The 22,735-nt window shown below is 38.2% G+C and overlaps 1 protein-coding gene across 1 annotated transcript in view; it reads right to left on the reverse strand.

Annotated features, from left to right (window-relative positions):
* Positions 1 to 7,617, reverse strand: part of ZNF518A (zinc finger protein 518A) — a 44,998-nt gene extending 37,381 nt beyond the window's left edge. The window contains exon 1 of the mRNA XM_015559387.1: positions 7,125 to 7,617. The gene's annotated coding sequence lies outside the window, so the exon portion shown is untranslated. The remainder of the gene's footprint in view (positions 1 to 7,124) is intronic.
* Between the last annotated feature and the right edge of the window lie 15,118 nt (positions 7,618 to 22,735).

Genomic DNA, 22,735 nt, shown 5'->3' on the forward strand with positions numbered 1-22,735 from the left:
GGGGGCGTGCAGGAGGCAGCTGATCAATGTTTCTCTCTCATCGATGTTTCTAACTCTCTATCCCTCTCCCTCCTCTCTGTAAAAAAATCAATAAAAATATTTTTAAAAAACCAGACTGATGAATCTCAGAGGGACCAGTGGGGTCCCTCGGCCTGGCCTGTGCCCTCTCACAATCCAGGACCCCTCAGGTGATGTCAGACTGCCGGTTTTGGCCTGATCCCCACAGGCCAGGTCAAGGGACCCCACCAGTGCACAAATCCATGCACGGGGCCTCTAGTTTTGATATATGTATGCATTGTGAAATGTTTACCTCAATGAAACAAATTAACATATTTATCACCTCACAAAGTACTTTGGGGTGAGGTGGTTACAATTAAGATCTACTTTCTTAGAATTGTCTCTTCATCCTTGTTGTTCTAAAATTTCACTACAATTTGCCCAAGCTTCACTATATGTTTAATATGTCTTATTTATCCTACTAGGAAGGCTATTTCTAATTTAAGAATTCTTATCTTTTTAAAAAACACTTTATTGATATGAGAGATTGAGAGAGACTTATATTTATTGTTTATTTTATGCATTCATTGGTTACTTCTTGTATGTGCCCTGACCGAAGAACAAACTAACAACCTTGGCGGATCAGAATGATACTCTAACTAGCAAAGATACCTGGCTAGCAGGAATTCATGCCTTTTGTTTGTTATTTCTTCTCAATCTCTGTATTCTCTCCTCCTGGAATTCTTCATGGATGCTAATGCTTCTGGATTGATCCTTTGTCTCTCAATATTTCATTTAAACATTCTATTATTCCAGTATAGCCTAGTGTTTAAAAGATGAACTCTGGACCCAAAACCTGAATTCAAATCCTGGCTCTCCTATTTACTAGATGTGTGACCTTGGGCGAGTTAGTAATCCTTTCTGTGCCTTATATTTCTCATCACTACAATATGAATAATAATAGCATACTCCTGACAAGCTTGTTATGAGAATTATATGAGTTTTAAATCTGAAAAGAGCTTAGGACAATGCCTTGAACATAGTAAGCACTACATAAGATTAGCTATTGTTATCTTCTTATTCTCTTTCCGTTGCTCAACATAGCAACTTAGTTATCAACACACTAATATTCAACTATGTCTTCTCTGCTCTTCAGCCCATGTACTGAGGTTTTAGCTTCAACAATTATATATTTCATTTCTAAAATTTTATTTATTATTGAAAAACTATTTGTTCTTGCTTTATGTATTAAATACCCTTTTATCTGAAAATATTAACTTTACTTATTAGTTGTAAGTTGTTTCATTGTGTGGATTTTCCTATCTGTTTTCTTTCTTTCAGAGTTTCCAATCCTTAAATGACTAGTGATAAATGACTATGAACTCATCTTTACAGTTGTGATTTCCTGCTGGTCCTCAGTGCAGCCTTCTTGACAAGGAGATGAAGACAAGTTGCTCAGGGTTGTGGTCTGTGTTATACAAAGGGAAGTAGGGTAAAGATGGGTTGCCAATCTGGGTACCTGAGTATCTTATCTTCTGGCTGCAACTCACTGCTACCTAGTAACATCAGACATATTCCTCCATCTCAACATCTGGAGAGTAAACACCTGTACTTTTCATTGTGAGTATTTTATTACTATATATCATTATATATGTTCTCCATTCTGTACGTAGGGACAAGCACAGTAGTTGGCACATAGTAGATGCTCAATAAGTGTTTATTAGATGCACAAAGAAAGGAGAAAAGAAACTGAATTAAATTTTAAAATTTGCCATGCTTGTTTTGAGACTTTAAGGTAAGTTACTTCAGTACACATTTCTTATATCCCTCAACTAGGTACTCTTACATACATTATCTCATTTAATATTTACTACAAATTTATGAAGTAGGTTGTATTCATTAAGTTATAAGTTCAGCTACTGTTATAGAGAGCCACAAATATAGCAGCCTATAGTTGATAGCATTTCTCTCTCATGTAACAATCTAGGTTTAAGCAATGTAGGATCTGTATGGAGACTTACAGTGTCAGGGAACCAAGCTCTGTTTCGTTGCTCAGTCATTTCTAGTTTGCTACCCTTGACTTGTGGCCAAAAGTGATGCACCACTGTATCTTGATTCCAGTCAGTAAGGAAGGGAGAGGGAGAAGGAAAAGGCACAACTCTTCCTTTTAAGGGTATGATTTTAGGTTTGCACACATCTCTTCTGCTCATATCTCATTAACTAGAACTAAGTCACATGACCTAACTGCAAAGGACTGAATCTTTATTTCTGGTAACCCTTTGCCCCACTAAATTTGAGACTTCTATTATAATAGAAGAAGGCAAAAATGGATAGTTTCCCAGATGCCCCATCAAAAGAAATTCTACATCTACACTTTTCACTCTTTAACAAATCTTTATGTTTTGTTATCTTCACAGAACTTACCACTAGGTGAAATTATTTAGTTCACATGTATTTATTTTCTTGTTTATTTCTTCTCCTCCCCACAAATAAACACTTAAGAAATTACTCTGCCTAGAAAAATGCCTGGCACATAGTACGGGCATAATAATTTTTGCTGAATTAACACAAGAATTTTATCTTTGTTTTGTAATACCATGAAATTAGGAACATCTTTCATATATCCACCAACAGAAAATTAGTTAAATAAATTTGGCACAACCATGTAATAGAATATTATGTACCTACTAAAAATATGTACATTTTATATGTATTAATATAAAAAGAATTTCACAACACATTGCTTAGTGAAACAGTGAAATGTAAATGGGAGTACATTATAAAGTGATATGATTTCATATGTGTAACATATCTATAAAAACCATGGGAAGATATTAAGCAAATTGTTAAGACTACTTAACTCGGTATAATGAAGGGAAAACCTGCCCATTTCTTGCTTAATAATTTTTTGTATGTTTTTGTAACAGTCATGTATGCTTGAGTCTTTTAGTTTCAAGCAAGCAAATTAGTCTGAAAAATATTAATTTATTTGAAAAATACTAAGATATGGCAGATTTTTAACGAAAAGGAAACGACTACTGAAAGGACAGGAATGACAGTGGGCCTCAGAAACTCCCAGAAACAGACATACCAAAATTTTCAGATCTCCTTCCATGAGCCTTTTATCTTAGCTTCTCTGTGCATGTCAGCTTCACTCTACCTCACTGCGATGCTTCTGCTACCCAAGTATAGAGCTGTCCCCTTCAGCCACATCAAAGCCTTATTAGAACCATTCAAAGAGCCTGCACACTTACCAGTAGTTCGTCCTAAATGAAGGAGGAAGTAGTAAGGGAGATAGTTTGTAAAGAACCACATGTGGCAAGATGGTATTCCAAGTTCTCTTGCCTCAAGAGAATACATTTAGGATAATGTAAATGAAGCGAGATTCTAGTAGCAAACATACACCGTGAAAACTTTTACACTGTCTTCAGGGAAACAGAATCTGTGCTCTAGATCATCCATGTCTTTATGTTCACACAATCTGTAGGTAATAGATCATCTTTGAGCATTGTTGAGAAGCCTTCTACAAACTTGATTTGTAACTAGTATGTATTCTGAATAAAGAATACTGCCAATAGCTGTAGTATTATATCTTTTCTCAAACCTTGGTTAAATCATTTTTTAAATATAATTTATTTATTTCAGAGAGGAAAGGATAAGAGATAGAAACATCAATGATGAGAGAGAATCATTGATGTTTCCTGCACGCCCCACACTGGGGATGGAGCCTGCAACCTGGGCGTGGGCCCTGACGGGGAACTGAACAATGACCTCCTGGTTCATAGGTGTAGGGAGCAGCTATAGGGTTAAGCCTCAGACTGACCTGGTGGCAAAGCCACAAACAAGTCCCAGCTTAGAGGGCACAGCCCTCTTAGCATAATTAGGCTTGACCTTATGACTCTCCCCTAGATCTTATCTGGGTAGCTAATGGGCTGTGGGAGGTGCAGCAAGTGCTGCCAAAACAAGTGAAACTCACTAGAACATTATAACTATGGTGACCACTACCTTGTTTACCTCTGGCTATAAAATAAAGGCTCAGCTTGCTGTCTGGATCTCTCTCTCTGGCCTTCGCCAGGCACAGGAGATCCACCTAGAGACTCAGCTTATTCTCTTTGTCTGTCTTTTCTACATCCTTCACCACCCACCTCCCAACCCCCTACACACATAGGTCGGTGCTCAACCACTGAGCCACCTTGGTTGGTCCTTGATTAAATCTTAATTACATTTCTCTCTTTAAATGGTGGATATTTTTGCCCAAATCAGTCCCATCAAAATCCATAAGGCAATATTTTAACACTGCTCATGTATTAATCAGAGTAGATTGCTGGCTTGTTTGCTTTATTTCAGTGTCTTAAAGGATTATTGTTTTCTCATTTTCCAGTCTAATGTAGGTTAACAAATAGGGTGAAGAAGGGGTTTAGCAATCTCTCAAATGGTTAAACACAGGGTTACCACATGACCTAGCAATTTCACTCCAAGCTATATACCCCTCCCCCGCAAAATGAAAACATATCCACACAGAAACTTGTAGGCAAATGTTTATAGAAGCATTATTCATAATAGCCAAAAGATGGAAACAACCCAAATCTCCATCAACTGATAAAGAGACAAACAATATGCAGTATATTCTTACAATGGAATATTATTTGGCCATGCTAATATATGCTACAACTAAAATGAGCCTTGAAAACATTATGCCAAGTGAAAGGAGCCACAAAGGACCACATATTGTATGATTCCATTTATATGAAAAGTCTAAAATAGGCAAATCTATAGAGAAAGAAAGTAGATTAGTGGTTGCCTAGGTCTTGGATGTGGAGGGACATGGACGGTTCAAGGACAATAGCTAAGGGGTTTGGGGTTTCTTTTAATGGCAAGGAAAATGTTCTAAACTGATTGTGGTGCATGAGTCTTTGAATATACTAAAAGCCACTGAATTGTATGCTTTAAATGAGTGAATTGTACGACATGTGAATTATATGTCAATGAAGAGTTTTTAAAGAAAACATGTAGCCATAGAAATAGGTAAAATGGACAGGGCTGTATTCAAAAAAATGTTATTTTTAAAAATAGGTGGCTGGCTCATGGGCCAATTTTCTTCTGTTCTAGAGTAATAAAATCTCAAATATTTTAGCTGGGTACTAGCTTACTAGGAAAAAAAAACAACTATCTTTCCCAACCTCTCTTGCAGAAATTTGTGTACAGCCTTTGGAAATGTCCTTAAATGGAAGAGGTATTCTATTCTTTGAATCCTTTCATTTTTCCTGTTCACTAGAAGGCACAGCACTTTTGTAACCATCTTGGACCATAAAGTGACTTTGGAAAATAGAAGAAACACATAGTGGGGCAATAAGATAGCAGAGGCCTGAGCCACACCAATCCCAAACTGAATTCATCCAGATTTCTTGAAAGAAAAACTAAATTTATATCAGTTTAAATAACTGTTATTTTGGAACCACTACTCCTTGCTCACGACTGGCCCTCATTCCAACTACTAAAGGCCTCATATAATTAAAAAAGCAACTATTCCTTCTTGAGGGATTTGAGTAGATGTGATGGGTATCCAATTCTGTGAACATAGTCATCCAATTCTTTATTTCTTTTAACAGCATTTTATTTTTACATTTGATATTAGCCAAAAGGCCAAGAAATAATTACATTTTACTCTTAATGTACTAATCTACAACTACTTGGGTTCCTAACTCTGTAAGAATGATGTAAGAAGATATATTTTCTGCTTAACCAATACTTTGTCACTTTTTAAAATGTCAAATATCATAAATATAAGCAGCACCATAAATATAGGGATAGAATAGAGAATGAAGATGTTATTTTGAATCAAGTGCTTAAAGCTGTAACCCAAAGAAGTAAAAATAGCTCTCTATACTTGTTCTCCTGAATTTCAAGTGCCCCAAATCCTCTTCCCCCCTTTTTTTTAGAAGAAAAACTTTTGATTGTCATATATTTGTACACAAAAGTGTATGAAAAACAGCAAATTTTACTCATTTGTTTCATTGTTCCTATGAGGATTGTTGACCCTAGACTGTACTTGCCAACTTCTCGTGCAGAAATTTGAAACCAAAAAAACCCAATGCTTTCCAAACAGGATTCCTCTATGTAAGTTGTACCAACGACTGCCATTTGTCAAAATGTGACACCATGCCTTTCTCTTAATGGCAGGCAATTAAGAATGTTTTATCATCTTTAATATTATATTAAAAATATAGCAGATATGGAAATAAATAAAAATATTAAGTGGTCCCTCTTTAAATATTATCACTGTTAATTCTAATGTATTTGTTAGTGTTTTTTTCTATGCATAATTTGTTTTTACAAAACTATGAGCTTAGCAGCTACTCACGTTATTTGAGGGCTGGTTAATGTAGACATATGATTAAGGAATTGGTTCTCAGTCATATTCTGAAGAAACGGAAACCAGAAGAAACAACTGATTTGGTATAAAGTCCAAGATAATTGTCAGTCCTTAGTTAAGGCCAAAGACTATTGTATGACGGTGACAGCCTCGAGTTGTCTGCACAGTCCTGAATTTACAAGTGTCTCTAACAGGAGTTAGCGCGCAACAGCCAGTGCCAGGCTCCTTGGCTAACCTGTGCTGCAATGAGAGAGCCCTGCGTCCTGCATGTGCGGAGTCAAGGGCGGGAGACCGAGTGATATTCCCGTCGTCATGCTAGGGAGTGACTCAGGCCCAAAGTCTGGTCTTGCGTCCGACGTAAAGAGCACCGTGGCTCTGGCCGGGCCCCTCTCCCTGGGCAGCGGGATGCTGAGTGGAAGGTGAAACGCCCTTGCAGCAGTGGCACCAGGGGTTTGGGCTTTTCCAAATGGAAGCACCACAGAGGAGGCTGAAAGTACAGGTTCTGCAGCCGGACCGACGGGGTTGGAGCAGTTCCAAGTATTATATACTCTTAGACAAATCACAGGCTGTGTCTGAACCTGTTTCTCCGTTTGGCAAGTGGGAAATGTCTCCTTCCTGGGACTGTTGTGAATAAGGGACTAAACGGCAATGGCAGTGCTTGTGTTAAGCACAATGCCTGGCATGTAAACACGTATTACAACGAGTTGGTTGTCAGCGAACCCCGACCGTCCCCAGCCACCGCCAGCGACCCTACCGGCCCTGCTTCCGGGAGCGCCTTCATTCCAGTCTCCCCCGGCCGACCTGCGGGTCCCTCCGCGCTCGCGTCACTTCCGGGAGAACCGGTCGCGGCTCATCGAATACCCGGATGCAATTATCATGGCTGCCATCAGTGAGGGGAAGCAACGAAGACAGAGGCACGAATTGCCCGGAAAGCCCTCCGAATTGGGGGCTTCAAGGAGGCCTCTCCAAAGGACAAAAGACGAGACTGCCGGGCATCAAGGTGCCCTACATGGTTCTAGGACCGCGACCCCTCGCTTCCTGTTCACTTGCCGCCAAGTGTTCCTTAAGCAGTGGCTGCTCTTGGCCGGGTGGGGCTCGCTTCCTACCCGGACCTTCTTGGTGTGCCAGGCTTTTGTTCCGGTCACGCCCCTCAGCGCCGGAAGTGGTCGGGCTTTCCATAGCTGACTTAGGAGGAAGGGGCAGGCAGCTGGGACCGAGAGGTGGGGCCGAGTATCCCGAGAAGGGACGCCCCCACTAAGTGCAGCTGGAGCGGCCGTGCAATGTAGTCTGGTCCCTGGTCGTTTCGCCTGAGATGCTCCTCATAGGACCCCTCCCCGTCGACCAAACTGTACTCAACCAGTAGATTTTGATCCTGAAAAAAACAAGGATTTGTATAGTGCAGTATGTCGTTGGTTTTTAAAGTCCCAAAGCAAACTGCTAATGTTAGTTTTAATTTTCAGAATTAATAGGGAAAGCTCCCATTTTGATTCATGTGGCAGGTTCTCTTTTAAGGTTTAAGTTTGGAAAACGGTGAGATTTTTACCAAAAGCATTCTTTTTAAATTAACTGGTATGAGGAAATAGGCTAATATTTAAAATATCCAACTAGTTGTTGAGCTTAGCTACTGCACAGTCGTTATAATGAAACTTGAAGACGCCAGAATTGTACCTCATAAGGCTTTAACTGCCAGGCGTGTCTGAAAATCCAGTAATTTTAGGTATAGGTATATTAATTTGAGTTCGTTTTCCTCACTGCAGGGTGTCCTGTAAGTTTTGTCATTGGGTGAAAGGAAAAAATGTGAGTTGATGCATTAACATGTCCTGGTAGTTAAAATTACTTTTTAAGTGTGACAATATATAATACACATGTAGAATGTTACTTTTTATAGAAACAAAAATATGGAAACCAATATTTAAAGCAGGTTGACTCTACATAACATGGTGTGTTATAATTTGGATTTTTACTTAAACTCAGAATTAGAAGAGCTCACCTAGAAAGGCTAAAAGAAGAAAATAAGGCATCTAGACATTTATCCTTTCTGAGAACATTCCATTGTTTGAACAAAAAGCACCTGGGACTTGCATATACAACTACATACTATACGTAAAGCACTGAGTTGGTAATGGCTGAAGAAGTGCTTTTGGAAATATAAAGTGATATATCAGTCACTACTCTTCTGGCCACATCATGTCTCCCTGTGGTACATTTTAACCTCCAAAACTAGTGGTTCCTGTACTAGCATTGAGATATACCGCTTATAATAATATTTTTTAAAAAGTAAAAATAAATGACCTGTTTATATATTTTAAGTAGATTTTCTTGTTGATGTGTTATCTAAGATTGTGTTTAGAAATGCATTTGTACACCTAAGAGTACTTAATAACTTGATGGTCATGGATTGCCTTGATTCTATTTGTATATTTTCTTGCAGGTAGGTCTTGGCACAATACCATATGGACCTGGACAAAACTTGTTAAGATGGAAATTTTTATTATATTAATCAGTTCAAATATTGGACCAGTCTATTTAGTTTTCCAGTATTTTAGTCAAATAACTGGATGTGGGCTTCATAGATGTGGGATAATTAATGATCACTTTAAATTATTTCCTACCAAATATAAAGTTGGATCTCAAATAGTTAATTTTTATGGAGCATTTACCATAGGCCAGTTTCTGTGTAGTCTGATACACACATTATCTCACTTAATATTTACAATAACATCAGTTAGGTTTATTAAACTCACTGTTTTACAGATGGAGAAACTGAGTCAAAGAGGGATTAAGTTCCTTTCCCATCGCCCCCAAACTAGAGCCATGTTCTAGAACCTTTCCTTTCATATAACTGAAAACTTTGGTAGAAGAAGCATGAGATGTAAATGATTCAAGATAAAATATAAGCTTCTTGGTATTGGAAACATAGGAGCCATGCCTTTCTTTTTCACCTCTGAGTCCCAATACCCAGAACAATGCCTAGTATGTAGTATATGCTCAGTAAATAGTTGCTGAATAAGTTAAATCTTCACTTCAAATACAACATTTTTTTAAAATGTGTTTGACTGGAATTTGACCTGAAAAATAATATTTTTTACATTCAAAAGTGCAGGAATAGTAGTTGTTTTTTCCCCAACATCTTTTCAGCTCACTATTTTGATTGTCATCAAGAGTGGAGTATATTTTCTTCCTTGAAGAGGTATAGTAAAAATTTTAATGCTGGCATATAAACTTAACAAGGAATTGAACTGGCTTTATTTTTTAAACTGCCCAAAGTATAGGAACACTGTTTCATATGTAGAGATTTTTATTTTAACAAAAGTTGAAAAATGTTTGATATCTCTCTTAAATTTTTGAGTATTCTTGAGGTAATGAAGCATACCATCCTTCCAAACATATAAATGGTATTAAATGTGTTTTGGGTTATGAATGATGAAAATAAACTATAATTTAAAGATGTTTTAAAAGTGTGTGAATGCACAGAATAATGTTCAAATTTTGGGGTGGACAAGTGTAACTAGATAATGTAACTAGAGAAATCTCAGTGATGTTTCTAGTATGTCTGATGAGGTTTGTACTTTAAGTTAGAACCAAGAAGGGGTGCATAGGAATTATTAGACTGTTTCTGGGATAATCATTAAGTGTTTTTCTGTGGCTTGAAAAGCCAACAATGTGAGGTAATGTCAGACAACACAATGGTCTCTGCCCATTTCTAAACTAAGCACCAGAAAAGAGAATGAATTACTCTAAGACCTCTAAATCCCATTTCTGTAGTTGAGGGTCAGCTTCAAATTTTTGGTGGAGGCTGGGGGCACATAAGAAATCATGTTTCCATTAGGAGGAAGGGGAAATGGATGCTAGAATAGACAAAAACAGAATCCATTACAATGCCTCTATTGTCTTGTAACAATCCTTGGATCAGAGCAGTGGACACCAAACGCAGGGGTAGATTATGGAGAAAATAATAAAAAAAAATTATCATGTTTTACAAATGGACCACACATTTTAAAACTTATGATCTAATAGGTTCATTAAAAAGTCCATTTTGTCAGATGGCATTTAAACAATATTTTACTAACTTCAAATAAAGAAGATTAAAGAAACCTGGGTAAATTGGCTATTAATAGAAGAAATTTCAGCTGTTCAGAGTTGATGAAATAAATTAATTTTCCTCTGGATAACATAGAAAAACATGAAAAATGGGAGTGAGGCTGGAGAGAATGAAGAGTGGAGTTCCTGATAAATCAGGTGTAAAAACAATATAGGGGGAGACTATCACTGTAAATGAAATTATTGAATACCTCCAACCTCAAAAGAGATTAACACACTATTTAAAAACCAGTTGTCCATGAGAAGAGATTGAGATTTGGAGGTAGTTAATAAAGTCTATTTAATCTCTATAGCAATGTTTCTCAAAATACAGACCTTCTACAACTTGAATCAAGTGTGCAGCTTACATGCAACCAGTGGCTGACACATTGCCTGATACATAAAAGGCACTAGAAAAATATTTGTTGAATGAAGTAAAATTAATGATCAAAAGACAGGTAAGTAATGAAGGCATTAATGAACCCAAATGCCATTTCTCATTAATTCCTAATATGATTTTTTTCATCATTCTCCAGGTAAATATCATCCATAATAGCACTAATATTCCTTCATGATAGTGGTACAGCATTGCTCCCTTCCCAGCCTATAAGATGCTAGTTGTTATTAATGCTAATAGATACTATTTATTGAGCATTTAAGGTATTAAGTACAAAGCTAAGTGCTTTCTCTGCATCAACACATTTAACCCTCGTAACAAGCTTGTATGGTGGCTATTGTTCCCCCTTTACAGAAAAGGAAATCAAAGCTCAAAGAGATTAAATAATTTTTCCCCAAATTAAATAGCTGATAAATAATGATGGGTTAGAACCCAGTGTTTTGGGGTTTTTTTTAACCCAGTTTTGATTCACTTTGTAAATTGAAGCCCGTGCTCTCCATGGGTACACTTCTTCCATCTTTGCAGCATTCTGCACATTTATTTGGCATCTTACAAGCTTTACACTTTCTCCTTTGAAATTATTTTTGACACCACTTTTGAGGTTCCTTCTCTGGCACTGTTTCTTATGGCCAGGGGTCTTCATAAACTCTTCTGTTTATGAAGTAATTCTTCTTCTTTTCTTTTTTTTCTTTTTGTTGTTAATCCTCAACGAAGATATATTTTCATTGATTATTTTAGAGAGAGTGAAAGGGAGGAGAAGAGACAGAAACATCAATGTGTGAGAGAGAGAGAGAGAGATCCATTGGTTGTCTCCCGCACGTGCCCCAACCAGGCCTGCAACTGAGGCATGCACCCTTGACTGGAATCAAACCTGAGACCCTTCAGTCCGTGGGCTGGCGCTCTAACCACAGAGCAACCGGCTAGGGCTAATTCTTCATTCTTTGTTGGCTTCTTTTGAAGACGGATCCCAGGACCTGAAACCCTCATTCAGTCAAATTCTAATCTGAATTCATTCCATTTATACCTGTATAGATCTCATTCTCTTCTGCAGTTGTGCGGATCTGCTGAGGGGCCTTACATTAAGTCCCTTTTCTCTTTCTCACAACTGATCAGAGTCCCAGCCTTTATCCTGGTAATTCAGAGAATCCAGATCAGACATATATTTCTCTATTGTGTCCCATTATTCCAAGTACCTTTCTTTGAAGGTGTTTTCCCACTTCTCTAAAGGTCTTAGGACTACAGTCATCATATTCTATTGCAGTTTTTCTCAGAGATTTATTTTGGATATAGTTGAAACTGGTACCTTAAAAAAATTTAAATTCTAACTCAATGAGAGGCAAAATAAAGTGGATTTTACTCTGGAAAGGGTTGCAAATAGAGATCAGTTTAACCTAAATCCTTTCTGGGCTGCCTTCACAATCCCTATCTCCAGGTATTATTTCAGGCTTCCTGTGGGAGGAGCCTTGGAGAAGCTTTTCTGATGTTCCTCAGGCACTATCTGTTCCATCTGGCCATCCCCAAATAAGACCAGTCTGCCTCCATCTCTGCATACCTTCAGCAGCCAGGGCACAACCTTCCCCATTGTCCAAGTTTTACCCTAAAGGGGAATCAGATGCCGATTTTATTGAATTTTGTCCCTAAGTCTCAGATTGACTGAAATGTTGCTCTTTTACTTCCAAGCATCTAGTGTTTTTGTTTGTTTTTATGAGAAAGGATGTCCATTTTGATTTAGTTGAGGTTATTTAATTGCCAGCAATGACATGATTTCCAATTGATTAGGTCCAGTTACCTGAGTAAATCAAGTTTTCCACAGGAACTTATATCAAACCAACTGACTTCATTTTAGTGCTGGTAAATGTGTGCTTCTGCAGTCTTGGTCATTTTATATCCAACAGAAACATTTAAAGGAAATGTTAGCTAAGCTAGGTGAAGACTCAATGTGGGCAGCTTGCTGATTTGTGCCTTCAGAGTCATTAAAGAAGAGGACACAACTACTTTTTATTCAGTTTAAAGAAATTCCAGAGGTCCAAGTACTAAAAGTGTCACTTTAGGAGCTTGGTAACTATGGTACAGGATACAATTTGGGGCTTCCATGGCTCAACTAGACAGGCCCCATTGCAAGGAGCCTACAAAAGGGACTTTGTCTGAGACCTCTTCCTTTTAGGCTCAGAAAAAGTCTGTCGAGCAGGCAATATTTTTATCTGTTTTCCTGTCCTATGGAGATTTTTTATGGCTGCATGAAGTCACAGCCATACTCAGCATCGTGCCCTCCCCATTATTGAGTCTTGAAGAAGTAGGTCCCTTTTTTAAAAATTCAAATTTATTGCCCAGCAGGCATGGCTCAGTGGTTGAGTGTTGATCTATGAACCGGGAAGTCACAGTTCAATTCCTGGTCAGGGTACATACTGAGGTTCTGGACTTGATCCCCAGTATGGAGCATGCAGGAGGCAGCCAATCAATGATTCTCTCATTATTGCTGTTTTTATCACTCTCTCCCTCTCCCTTCCTCTCTGAAATCAATAAAAATATATTTTAAAAAAATTCAAATTTATTGTTATAATTTATATACAATAATACGTATACATTCAATAAATTTAGGCAAATATATACACACCTAGTGTAACCATCATCACAGTGAAGATATAAAAACCCTATAAGGTTTCCTTGTGTCCCTTCCACTCAGCCCTCCCCACACTCAAGCCCCTAGCCCAAGAAACCACTGAGAGTAACTCCCATGAGATGAGGATTTAACACCGTGGAATAAACTTGTCTTTCCTAGAATTTCAAACAAAGAATTATACAGTGTGTTCTCTTTGGGGTCTGGCTTCTTTCATTCAGTGTCATGTTTTTGAAATTCATGTTGTTTATATGTCAGTGGTTTGTTCATTTTTACTGCTTAGTACTATTACATTGTATGTATACACTATAGTTTGTCTATCCATTCACCTATGGCGGGACATTTGGGTTGTTTCCAGTTTTTTGGCTGGCCTTTGTTCAGACATATGTTTTCATTTCTCTTGGGTAAATACTTCGGAGTGGAATGACTTGGGTCATACAGTAAGTGGATGCTTAACTTTATAAGAAACCGCCAAACTTTTCCCAGAAGGGTTGTACTGTTTTACATTTCCACCAGCAATGTTTTAGAGTTCCTACTGCTCCATATTCTCACCAACACTATGTAGCCATTCTAGTAGGCAAGTAGTGGTATCCCATTGTGGTTTTAACTTACACTTCTTTGATGGCTACTGATGCCGAGGATCTTTGTATGTGCTTATTGGTCCTGCTTTTGTGAAGTGAATAAATATTTGTAAGCAACTGATATTTGCTAAGCAAATATCCCCTGGCCCACTTGAACTTCTAGAATGGCCACCAGAGTTACACTATCACTACCCAGTCACACATTCTACTGCACCACATCCCTTCCCTTTTTCTAGGTCAGGGGTCAGTAACAGTTTGTGTTAAAAGCCAGATAATATTTTGTTCTTTGTAGCCATAGAAACTTTGTCACAACTAACTCGTCAACACTGTCATTGTAAAAACAGCTTTAATAAGATATAAATTAATCACTGTGGTTGTTTCAATGAAATTTTATTTATGGGCTGAAACTGTCACAAAAATATTCTTCTTTAGATTTGTTTTCAACTGTTAAAAAATGAAAAAAATTATTCTTAGCTGCAGGTCTAAGCTTGCCAAACTCCACTCTAGATGTTCACCAGATTTCACCAAGCCCTTAGGGTACAGTGGAAATCTCAGCTCCACTATTTACCAGGTTGTATGGCCTTGGGCATGTTTCTCTCCCTCCCTTTTAAAGGAGATTTTCGGGAAGTCTCAAACAATGCTTCTATTTACATTTTATTGGCTGAAACTTAGTCACATGATATACTTAATTGAAAAGAAGGCTGAGAAAGTCATTTATATGTGTGACCATATGCCCAGTTGAAAACTTGGGCTCTGTTACTGAAGCAGAATGGAGGCAAGGATGTTAGGGTAGTTAACGCAGTCTGGGCCATACACTTCCTACCCACCGCTCTATCCATATTCTCTGAGCTCTAGAATAGGCTCTGGCATTAAACGAGACACTAAGCTCAGTCACATCTGCCTGCTTGAGGTGTGAGAGTTCATCGTTTGCTATTTCTGGATTAGAAGATTGGATTAGATGACTTCTAATGTTTCAACATTAAGATTCTACAACTAGGACAACACTGAAAAACAAACAATTTGATCCTTTCTTCTCTCTGCAGATTGCAGACAATATAAAGATTGTCATATTCATAGAGGCACAATAGGTGACATATCTGGGCTTTACTCTCATCTCTGCCACTAAGTAGCTGTGTGACTTTAAACAATCAAAATCTTTGAGCTTCAGTTTTTATTTAAAACATGAAGTTAATACTTTCCCTTTATATTTCATGAACTTTCTCAAATGAAATTAAAACTATGAGGAGCTTTATGAACTCTAAATGCATATATTAATATAAGATCATGTCCCTTTTCATGAACTGTACGTGGGAACATTTGGACTTCAAGGCACATCTCTCTTGTAACACCTCTTGTCTTCTGGTCATAACTTCCACTCTCCTTCATGCCTACTAGATGACCTTTAGAGAAAAAGGTACTGCAGAAATTATATGAATCTTTATGCAAGTGTTTGGTTCTTACATTATGTATTAGTTGCTTTCATGCAAGAGAAAATATCTTGAAAAAACACTCCTGGGACAACAATCCAGATCTTTGGTTTCTGAGCAATACTGTTAGGCCTTATATCCAAATCCCCCTGCTCTGATAAAGAAATGCATAGGTACTCCAGATAGGAGCAAGTCTTCTGATACTCGGCCCAAATACAGTACAGTTATCGTAGGCACCTACCAGATGCTAGGGAGTGGAGCGCTATTTGGATCCCAAAAAGCAGCAGCTCTTGCCAAGCCTCACCCTTGAAAATTCCTACCACAATTCACACAGAGACCCACCCCCCTCCACTGCTCCACAGGTGATGACCAACCACTTAATGTTCTCTTAAGAGACTCAAGTCATCAATAGGAGAAAGGCTGGATGGTGTCCAGTCCTGCAGGCTTCATCAGGATTATCTTTAGTCCTTCTTTTGTTTTCATATTCAATGAGCACATCTGTAATCCCCATTAGGATTTCATCCCCACATAGTCTGCAAACAGAAAACTCCCAAATTATTAAGTATCCCTCCTGATAATAATTAGACTTATCTTCATAAAATGTGGCATCAACTTATCTTTTCTCAGTCTCCAATAAAAAAATCTTCAACAGTGTTTGCCTACAAAATAAATCTAAAGTTAAGCATTAAGGGCATATATATACATATACATGCATCTATGTACATATATTCAATATATTATTTTTAAAAGTTTAGTATGCTTTATATGTCATAACATATATTTTAAATACCTTCTGTACCATTATTGCTATTCCTGCACAAGATTAATATGTCAACCAGCACACCATTATGTTACTTAATTTTGGATAACATAGCCAATAAAATGAAATAGAAAATGAAATAAGAACTATATATTTTGGAAAGGAGGCAAAATTATCATTTTGCTATTAACATGATTGTATAAATGAAAACCCAAAGAAATCAACTGAATTTTATGAAAAGTAAAAAGAATTAAAGCTAAAAATTTTAAATGAATACCTTTTTTTTAGTCTAAGTAATTTTAATTCATCTAAACTTTTACAAATGCAAACATGCATTCATGTATTCTTACTGTAATAAAAAACATCTGGAAAAAGTATTGTAAATATAAATCATTCAAACAATAACTAGATAAAAAAAATTAGTGGAAAAAGAAATTTCATTCACAATTGTGATAATTTTTCTAAAAGGTAAGATTTACATTAGTAAACATAAGAAATGTGTAGGATCTACATGAATAAAACTTTAATATTGTACTAAGGATCATCACAGATTTCAGTGAATGGAAAGGTATTCCTTATTCTTGGATAGGAAGATGCACCCCCAGTACTATGAGCAAAGATAAAAGAAAAATTTAACTGGTAAAAGTATTTGCAACAGGTAAAAACGGCTAATTCCTGACTACATTGAATGATTTTTAAAACAGAACAACCCAGAAATTGGCAAAGGACTCAACAGGAATTTCATAGAAGAATTATTGTAAGTAATATCCAAAGATGCTCAACTGCATTCAGAATTTAAGAAAATGCTAATAAACACAAAAATGAGATATTTTTACCTGTTATATTTACAGAGATGAAAAAGTTTAGTAATAATACCCATTGTTGGGCAAGTGGTAAAATACATGTTTGTAAGAGTATTTTTAAGTAATTTCAAAACACTGGAAAATGATTAAATTGTATTTATATAATTTACCGTGTTTGCCGGCGTATAAGACGACTGGGCGTATAAGACGACCCCCTAACATTTCCACTCAAAATACAGAGTTTGTTATATACTCGCCGTATAAGACTACCCCCTCTTCCGCACATCTTCCACACACCAAATAAAAGGTAAAACAATATCAGATTTGATTTTAACATTTTAATTTATATTCAAATGCTTCTGACATGCAGGAAAACTGTCACAAGGCTGTATGTAATCAAACATATACATAAAACAGTGCAAGTTTATTACCGGTAAACATACCGGTAATTCACTAAAGAAAACACACTCTATAGACTGGTACCGTAGATGCTTCTCAGGAACACAGGCAAGCAGCCCACAACCTAGAGGGACTGTCAATGATAGAAGTAAGATAACAAATAGAGGGAGAGAGCAAGTGCCGGGCAAGTCCCTAGCAAGTTTGCTGGCGTGACAGTTTCACCTTAAAAGCCTTCAAACTCTTCTTCATCATCTGATATTAAAAGTTCATCAACGACATCTTGGTGCCATGATAGGGATGATAGGGGTTTGACTGGTCGACATTTTCTATGCTGTACTGTCCAATGGGGCAGTATTGTGGTTGGCTGTTGGCTGTATACAAAGCCTGATTTGATTGGTCCCTGCTCCCTGTTGGCCCGCCCTGTCACTATAGCAGTCTGGTCCACCCTTGCATCAGCATCTCCCTGGGACCTCACTAGTGCGCAAGTGCGAGTGTGGTAAAATCGCATAACAGCAAAATCGCATAACAGCCGAGCATACACCCAGCAGCGCTGCTGATGCCTGAACGGTATGTGGAATGAAGTGGGCGGGCATCGGGAGGCCACTATGGCACGGGGCAAGCACTATGGGCAGTCTATCTGAAGTGTACCTGGCGTATAAGACGACCCCCCACTTGGAGGCATATTTTTCAGGGCCAAAAAATCGTCTTATACGCCGGCAAATACGGTAATACAAACAACTCACCTAAGATATACTTTTAGATATATTTAAATTTCATGTAAAAAGTTACTGATGTATCTTGACATACTAAAAGCAGAATATAAAAATACTAGGGGCCCAGTGCACAAATTCGTGCACCTTGAAAGGAACTGTGTGGACCATGAGGCTGCGGTGGGCACAGAGGCAGGTCTCGGCCCATCCTCTACATCCCCCGCTTGGCCCCTCCCACTGTGGCCCCCGGACCCCTGTTTGCCTGCAGCCCCTGCTCTCACTGCCGCCACTCCCACACGCTGACTGCGCTGGCCCCACTCATCCCCCCTGACAGTGTGGAGCTATTGGGGCTGGCACTGTCAGCGGGTGCGAGCAGCGGCTGCTGCCCTGATCAACCCTCAGAGGCAGGGGGAGGTGGAGAAGCCCTCAGGGGTGATCAGAGCTGGCAGCTGACACTCGCACCCACTGACGGCACTGAGAGATTAGGACTGGCGCCTGGCGCCAGCAGCGGGTGTGAGCAGTGGCTCCAGCGCCTGCTGCAGGTGTGAGCGGGCCTGGCACTGACAGTGGGTGTGAGCAGCGGCTCTGGCAGCAGGTGCGAGTGGGCCTGTGGACAACAGCAGGTGCAAGAGGCAGCTGCTGGTCCCAATCGCCCCTCAGGAGCTGGGGGAGGTGGAGAAGCCCTGAGGGGTGATTGGAACCGGCAGCTGCCACTCATGCCCACTGATAGCACCAACGATCGGGACCAGCGCCGGGCACTGGCAGAGGGTGCAAGCAGCGGCTCTGGCCCTGTCAGCAGGTGTGGGCGCCAGCAGCAGGTGCGAGCACCTGGTAGGACTGCAGCATGTGGGAGCAAAGAATTTTCAGTAACCACCAGAGGCTCACCCGATGATAGCAACTGGTGCCCTGACTTGGTCTGGCGCCTCCACTCACCTGCTTCACCATCCCACCACAGCTGATGCCCACCATGTTCCACGCTCTGCTGCTTGCTGCCACCGCCTGATATATTCCCTGCACGCCCCCTGGTGGTCAGCGCACATCATAGCAACCGGTTGTTCAGTTGTTCATTTGTTCTGCTGTTCAGTCTATTTGCATATTAGGGTATTATATATATAGAATATTCAGTATGCAGACCAGGTAAATAAAGGGTGTCCCAAATTTCACACAAGAAGTAATTTTGATAAAAAACACAGCTTAATAATTTAAAATTGTAAATTTTTTATTGATTCATAAAGTATATAGTATAAGGTTATGTGTGGAATAGCATATCGGGTAAACGGCCTCCACAGCTTTGCTGGCACATACGCACTCTTTTGTTGAAATTTTTCATGACCGTTCTGCATAAATGTGGCTGAACTTTGATGAGACTCATTTTTATATTGATGGCTTGGTTAATTGACAAGAGTGTCACATTTGGGGTTCAGAAAATCCACGAGTGATTGTTGAGAAACAAATGCATCCACAACGTGTCACTGTTTGGTGCGGATTTTGGGCTGGAGGCATCATCAGACCATTCTTCTTCGAAAATGAGGCTGCTCAGGCAAAAAAGGAAAGTATAAGTTGTGCCATTTTGTTTTACATGTTGACCAACAAGAAAAAAGAAAAGCAATGAACATTAAACCAAAAAGATAATTCATGTGATCCTGTAAGCATTGGTGTAATAGCAGCATACTCTCCAGTGATGGCAAACCTTTTGAGCTCGGCATATCAGCATTTTGAAAAACCCTAACTTAATTCTGGTGCCGTGTCACATATAGAAATTTTTTGATATTTGCAACCATAGTAAAACAAAGATTTATATTTTTGACATTTATTTTATATATTTAAATGCCATTTAACAAAGAAAAATCAACCAAAAAAAATGAGTTCGCGTGTCACCTCTGACACGTGTGTCATAGGTTCGCCATTACTGCTCTATACTCTTTGATACATCTTGAATATGGTCCATATCAGTTTGTATAAAAAAATACTTCGTTCTTTTAATAAAATGAAGTCTTCTATTGATGAATATGTAAGTTGTTTATCATCTTTTGTTCTAATCAACAATGGTGAAATAATTTATGCCTACCTCATTTCATATGTATATAACTCTACCTGTAGGATACATTCCCAGAAGTGGAATTTCTGGGTCAAAATATTTTTGCATTTGTAATTTTGATATGTATTACTAAATTGCCCTTCATAGGATTTGATTAATCCAAAATGCCCATAAGTAATGTAGGATGAAGCCTCCCCACTGTAACACTCTTATCAAGCTTAAAAATGAGGTTAAACATTTTGTTTTCCAAGACATTTGTTTGTTTCTGGGAACTGCCTATTTATATTATTCCCTCTTTGTGTTAGGAAAATTAGCCCTTGCCTGGAGATTAGTTGCAACTACTTTACCCATATTGTTTATTATCTTTTAACTTTGATTATGGTGATTTTTGCCATACAGGAAAAAAAATTTACATAAATGTTATTGCTTCTAGATTTCTTATACATACTTAGAAAACTTACTCCCTTTTCTAAGTTATTAATAATTATTATGAAGTCGTGAAATAATTCTTCCATGACTTCTCTTTCAAAATTAAATTTTTAAAATGGGGAGCCATTTTATTTTTCCAGGTGGCTTCCCAACTTAATTTATTGGACAATGCATATTTTCCTCCATTGATTTGAAATACCATAATTATTGCATGTTAAATTCCACATGTTTAGGTTTATTTTTGGAATCTATTCTGTATTACTGAATTATCTGTTAATTCATATGCCAGTAGCATAGTGTTTTATTTATTGCAGGTTTATAATATTTTTAATATATCAGAGGTCAGTGTTTCCTGATCATTCTTGCTCATTTATTTTTCTTTTTTGCTCATTTATTTTTAAAAATTACCTTGATTGTAAGTTTATAAATTAATTTAAGGAGAATCAATATATTTATGATGTTGATACCTCCTATCCAAGAATATGGCATGCCTTGCTCAAGTGCTTTTTTGTGTAACTCAGAAGTATTTTAAAGTTTTTGGTCATATTGATCTTGTACATTTCTTATATTTATTGCTAGGCATTTTATCTTCTTTTGGTGGCCATTATACCAGTAATTGAGCATATCTCTTATTAAATCTGATAGTTGTGTGTATATATAAAAGCTACTTTAATTATGTACCCAGCCACTTTACTGAATTCACTTATTGTCTGTAGTAGTTTTTCAGTTGATTATCGTGGAGTTTCCAGGTTTACAATTACGGTATATCTGCAAATAGTGGTAATTTCACCTCTTCCTTTGCAACTTTTAAACTCTATTTTCTTTTGTCTAGCTGCATTGCATACATGTATTTTTTATCTTTTATTAATTTCTGCTTTTACCTTACTCTTTTCCTTCAGTTTTTGTTTGGTTTACTTGCTCATTCTTAGACTTTTTCAATGCATGTCAATTTTCTTTTGAGCATTATTTTAGTTTTATCCCTGAGTTTCTGATGTGTAGAATTTTCATTATAGTGATTCTACAGATACTCTGAAATTTGGGGTTGGATTTCTTATTTGATTGAAGGATTGTCTGGGGTTTTTTGAGTCCTATTCTATATATTTTATTAACTGCATTTTCATGAGAGTATGTTTTCTACAGTAATTCTAGTTTTGAGGATTTGTTGCAGTTTTCTTTATGGATTAATGCAGAGTCAAGTTATATGCATGTTCACACTGGAGTTTAATATTACCAAGGCAAACTTAGGTACAGTTAGTTACTAGTATTAGTACACTACTTACTTGTGCATAAGGAAAACCAGTAATGGACTACTTTCATCTAATGAAGGCAAAAATGGGAATACTTCTGCAGATTGGCAACAGATATTGTTTCCTTTGGGTGAGCTGCAAGATTAGCTGGCAGCTAGCAGTGTGTTCTGATCTTATGCATTTAGATGGGTAAACCAACGAAAGCAATTCCAGTTGTCTGAGGACTTTCAGACGACTGCGACAGTGTTGCTATTGATATGAGTGACAGGTTCTGTCTGTGATGTCCTTTGTTATCTTGTCCATTTTAGTTATGCCAGATCTGTACCATTTCCCTTCTAAGAATTTCTCAATATATGTCTATCAGATCTCCATAATGTTAAGATTTTCTATATCTTTACTTAATTTTTAAATTTTTGATCATAGACTGAGATGAATTAGTTTCTTACTACCCATGTTTTTCTTTTATTTCTCCTTATATCCTCTACAGTTTTTACTTAATATTGTGGCAAGGTTATTTGATCCACAGATATTCATAATTGTTCATCTTTATCATAAACTAGAGGCCCAGTGCACGAATTTGTGATTGGGTGGGGTTCGGCCAGCCAGGACCCAATAGGGGCAGATCAGGGCCGGGACTCTTGGGAGGAGGAGATGGTGGGAAGTTGGCCGGCTGGCCCACCCCAATCAGGGCCTGAACAGAGCTGGGCAGGCTGTAGGGAGGGGTCGAGGGGGATTGGCCAGTGGGCCCTGTCCCCAATTGGAGTTGGGGGGCTGATAGAGGCGGGGTCGGCCGTGGGGAGGGGCAATCAGGGGCAGGGCTGGCTGGGGGTAGGAGCCAAGGGAGGTTGGCCAGCCAGCCCCCGCCACCATCTGGTAG

Source organism: Myotis davidii, unplaced genomic scaffold (genome assembly GCF_000327345.1).
Source record: "Myotis davidii unplaced genomic scaffold, ASM32734v1 scaffold332, whole genome shotgun sequence".
Lineage (NCBI taxonomy): Eukaryota > Metazoa > Chordata > Mammalia > Chiroptera > Vespertilionidae > Myotis > Myotis davidii.